Below are 5,606 nucleotides of genomic sequence, written 5' to 3'. Positions count from 1 at the left end.
GAACTTTAGTTCTCAGCAAGACTCTTCTTCCTTCAGACGAGTTGACTCGAAAGCAGGAAAAGAAGTTAGCACAAGTAAGTTTCCATACATTATAATACACCAATGGAGGCACCATCTCCATCCTTTCAGCACCCTCTGGAGTAGGTATGCATTTAGTTTTAACAAGACACCATTTATTTACAGACAGGATATGGAAGCTCTGAGGGATACAGTAAGTAACTACCTAGCTGTAAGTAACTATCTGGATGCTGATGTGTGGGCCGGTAACAATACAGCTGGCGCCGCCCGAGCAAGACCATAGCTAATGAGACCATTTCTAGAAACCTCTCAATAGCCTTTTGGAACAGAGAATGTGTTCCTGGTTTTCTAGCTCCCTGAGTCCTTCCTCCAAGAAGCCACTAGAGGGCGCAGCTAGCCCAGTTCAGCGTACTTCCTGATCCTGAATTGTTTGCTATAAAACTAAAAAATCCTTCAGTTTCCTGTACTCTCCCCTGCACGGACCCCTTCTATTTTTGCATCCAGTTTTACATTTACCATTTTTGCATTATTTTTTCCACAAAGAAGTCTCCAGGAACAAACGTCAGTCTCTCAAATCCGTATGCAAAATATTGCTTGCTCAAGGATGGGGCGTTTGTTTGAGCCTCCTCTGGACTGAGCAATCTGATGAGACGTCCTGTGGTCTGCCTGTACCCTACCCCAGCTTCCTCCTGGACACTTTGAACTTCTCCCTGCTTGGATCTTTCTTCTTTCCTGTCCAGCTCAGCCATCTGCAAATGAATAGCAAACGTATGACAAGAGGTGAATTACCCACCAGGGCATTGAAGTTACTTTTGTCTCCTCTTTGAGGCTCATTTCTAAGTGACTTCATTTCTAAGTCTCTTCTTATTGAATCTGGAGGTCTAACAACCCGGTACTGCAACCAGAAGAAATTAGGAGACAGAGGCTGGTGTGAAAGGATTGTTTTATACATTTCAAAGGCTTATCTGTTAGTAACAGAATGCTGGGTTAGACACCGAGGGCAAGGAAGGGCTGTTTGGGTGAGTTCAGATAGCTTAAGGTGATAAATTGAAATTAGGCTCGACTCCTGCAACATTCAGTCTCCACACAGTGATTGAAGTTCGATTGATTGGCTTGCTGAAAGGTCAGTGACAGGTCAGGTCCCTTTCTGGAAGTTCCTCCTCACAGATTCCTGGCCTGCCACAAACCCAGATTCTTTTCTCTTTAAACATCCATTTTGTTTGTTTTGTCTTTGTTTTTGAGATATGTAGAGAGGTGAGCTTCAAACTTAAACACTAACCTGTGAGTTCCTGGTCAATCTTCAAAGAGGTAGATGGTAGTATTTCCATGGCGAACACCGCAGGTTGTCCTATGGCCACCACAAGCATGTGCACATATACTAAACAAACAAACAAGTGAACATACCAACAACCCCCTAATTCTGGTCTTATAACTGTAACAGGCCCCAGACCTTAACACAACTGACTCCATGATGGAAGTACCATTCATACTGTAAAACTCAGCATACAGACAGTATCACCTGCCAAAACTAAAACAAAGGCCTGATCCATCAAAGTCCATAGTTTTAAGAAAGTCTCTAAATGTACTAACCTTGCTTTGGCTCCTCTAGTTCTACTTCTGCCTAACTGTTCTTGCTAAATGAAGTATGTCAACAAGGAATATGGTTTTTGTATCTGAAAGTTCACCCTGAGGAGGCTCAGTGCTACACTGGGTCCTGAACACCCAGTGTAGTTGCTTGACAGCTAATAAAGACTTTATGTTGGCTTAAACCCATGTCTGAGTAGTTGTCTCTGGTAGATAACCCACATCACACCTCCAACCCCATTTGGCAAAGCTGGAAATAAATCCAATGTATTTATTTATTTATTTATTTATATGTTGTTGTTTGAAACAGAGCTTCTCTGTGTAACAGACCCTTAGCTGTCTAGGACTTGCTTGGTAGAGCAGGCTGGCCATATCTCCAGCTCCCCTAATTTTCTATAAAATACAGAGAAACTTTGCTGTCTCACCACAGGTTCCAAGACAGAATGAGTAGTCAGGGAGCTAACTTCCAAGATTTTGAACAATATCAGAGGCTTTCTGTGAGTAGATTAACTAACCCAGGTCGTTTCTCACAGTAAGAGAAAGCTGGAAGTGTCATGGCAGGGATGAGAATAATCTAGAGACAGTTTTGTGCTTCCCCTTTGGCTATCAGAGCCCTCAGACAATGGACACTAAGGAACTGGAATTTCTCCAGCAACTGGAAGAAGGAAAAGGTTGAAGTCTGGTGGTGAAAGTTTGTTACAGACTTTTGATGACTTAGCAGATCATGCCTGGCTGGGAAGATGAGGAGTGGGATCTAGTAGTTATCCACACCTCTTGCCTCCTTCTTCCTCTTCTTCTTCCTTCTCCTCCTCTTCCTCTTCTCCTTCTTTTTGGTTTATTCTAGACAGGATTTTTCTGTGTAGTTCTGGTTCCTGGAACTTGCTCTGTAGAACAGGCTGGCTCAGAACTCACAGAGATCCACTTGCCTTTGCCTCCTGAGTGCTGGAATTAAAAGCATGTGCCACCATAGCCTGGCCTCTTGCCTTCTATTAATGAATTAACTAGTTAATTAATTAATTGAATCAATCAATCTATCTATCTATCTATCTATCTATCTATCTATCTATCTATCTAATGTATATGACTGCTCTGTTGCATGTACATTGGCATGCCAGCAGAGGGCATCAGATCCTTTTATGAGTATCATGTGACTCTTAACTGCTGAGCCAGCATCTCTCCCGCCCTGCCCCCTACCCCTTGCCTTCTTTTTAAACCTAAATCTCATCTCAGGACTCTGAAAATGGACTGGGGAAGAGACACAGGGTTTCTTTGTTCCTCTACCCAGTGGCTACATTGGAAAATCTTTCTCTGCTGTTCTTTTCTCTGATTTTCTGTATTATTTGTCTGCTAAGTTGGCCTACCAAGGGCAGGTGGCTGCGCCTAGGTGGGTTGCCAGTGTTCAGATTCTGACTCTAACAACTTTGGTAACAAAGCTGATGAATACACAAAGCTGCCAACATTTCGGTCAGTGTATGGGGGCTATAATCTGACTGACAATTTCAATAGGCAAGGGGAGTAGAATTGGCACTGTTGGGGACCAGGAGTCACCCCACAAACCACACAAACACTAATCTCAGTTAGGCAGGGCAGGGATAGTTTATTGTACACACACCCTAAGACTGATTGATTAGGGCTGTAGCTGGGAATTTGGGGCTGAGGCTATGATGGCAAATATTTCTCAGGGGTGGCTCAAAAAGGAAAAAAACCACAACACGCTCATGAACAGGTGGAGGATGTGCTGTCCAGCGGTCAGCTCTGACTCAAGCTATTTTGGCTAGCTAGACAGAATAGTTCTAACTGCCCTTTATTGTAATGGGTCCTAAGTGGAGCTCACCATTGTAGAATTTCTTAAGATTAACAATCTCAGAACATACAGAACATAACAGGGTATGTGGTCAGTGCGACCCTGCTCTGGAAGTCATTTTTCTGTGTCAATGACTGGCAGGCATATTACAGCAACAATACGAAATAGCTGGCAGGCATGGAACTAAATGGCTCCGGCTATGCTAGGGGAGTAGGCCTCAGCAGCCATCAGCTCTGAATTGCTGCAGGACATCGCCGTCAAACCCAGCATTCCTTTGTTCCCTTTGTCTCCAGCCTCTGGTCCCTGGCTACACTAATGCACCTTTGTACACTGTGTTTCACCTTTTTTAGAATTCCATAGAAATGGAATATGTCTTAGTTACCTTTCTATTGCTCTGAAGAGACATCAAGACCACCATAACTTAGAGAAGAAAAAGTTTATCTGGAACATGCGTTCAGAGGGTTGGGGACTATGGCAGCAGGCCGGCACAAAGGCATAGTGCTGGGACAGGGCTTAGAACTTGTTTTAGGGGTTGGTCTTGTGTGCTGTGTATTCAGATGCTGAGTTTTGTGCCCCAAGTTTGTGTCGCAGACTGGACATGGGCACTGACCAGTGTGATGTAAAGAACGCACTCCAGTAATCTGTGACTGGGTAATATAAGGCTAGAGCCTGTGACTGTGCAATATAAGGCTAGAGTCTGTGACTGTGCAATATAAGGCTAGAGCCTGTGACTGTGCAATATAAGGCTAGAGCCTGTGACTGGGCAATATAAAGCTAGAGCCTGTGACTGTGCAATATAAGGCTAGAGCCTGTGACTGGGCAATATAAGGCTAGAGTCTGTGACTGGGCAGGCCCAATAATCTGTGATTGGGTAATATAAGGCTAGAGCCTGTGACTGGGCAGGCCCAATAATCTGTGATTGGGTAATATAAGGCTAGAGCCTGTGGCTGGGCAGGCCCAATAATCTGTGATTGGGTAATATAAGGCTAGAGCCTGTGGCTGGGCAGGAGAAAGACACATATCTCTCTCATATATAAGTCTGAGTAGTCTTCTCTGGTAGATTAACCTACATCACACCCCCCCCACCCCAATTGGCAAAACTGGAAATAAATCCGATGTATTTATTTATTTATTTATTTATTTATTTATTTATTTAGTTGTTGTTGTTGTTGTTGGTTTTGAAACAGAGCTTCTCTGTGTAACAGACTCTTGGCTGTCCAGGACTTGCTTGGTAGACCAGGCTGGCCAAATATATATATATATTCTCCTCTAGAGAGCCATGATTGATTAATACATATGGACTTTGAGTATCTCAAACCCATCACCAGTGACACTCCTCCTCCAACAAAGTCTCAACTCCTAATCCTGACAGTTCTACAACTTAGGGACTAAACATTCAGACGTGAGTGAATGGAAGCCATTCTCATTCAGACCACCACAGACTCTTACAGAATGTGGTGTTTTGCATTAGTCTCCTCCTATTTGGATATCTCACATTCATCAGCAATTCCTTCTAAGCATTGCTGTATATGAACAGATCGTCTTGTCCATCTCTGAGAGGCAGGACAAGAAGACAGGAAAAATCTGGATTTTATATAAAAGGAAAGGAGTGTTTCACTCTAGACTCTGATTCAACTCTCTCACTCACCGAGAGTCAAGAATTCCACCACAGTTAACAAATAGAGACTATGCTTTTATTGAGAGAATTCAAATAAGAATGTTACAATAGCAATGAACCAAGCTTAAAGTCTACACATTCATGACCAAATATGGCCTTTTTTTTTTTTTAAAAAAAAAAAAATAGAAACCTGCAAGTTCTTGAGAATCTAATGAGCTAGACTAAATTCCACTTGTAGTATAACATGTGTTTTACTCCCCTTGTGTGATCTACTTGACCTATGATTTCACATTTTAATCCTACCCAAAGTATTCTCGAATTACCCTGTCTTCTCATTTACCTAAAAAACAGGAAAAAGAAAAGTTCCTTAGAGAATTTTGAAGAACATAATTTAGACGCCACGAGAATCACATACTATTTTCTTTAAAGATTTATTTTATTTATAGAGTCCTTTGTCGCTGTCTTCAGACACACCAGAAGAGGGCATCAGATCCCATTACAGATGGTTGTGGGCCACCATGTAGTTGCTGGGAATTGAACTCAGGACCTCTGGAAAAGCAGTCAGTGCTCTTAACCACTGAG

The sequence above is a fragment of the Mastomys coucha genome, unplaced genomic scaffold (genome assembly GCF_008632895.1).
Source record: "Mastomys coucha isolate ucsf_1 unplaced genomic scaffold, UCSF_Mcou_1 pScaffold22, whole genome shotgun sequence".
NCBI lineage: Eukaryota > Metazoa > Chordata > Mammalia > Rodentia > Muridae > Mastomys > Mastomys coucha.
The sequence above is the reverse complement of the archived record's forward strand: the minus strand, read 5'-3'. Positions refer to the sequence as shown.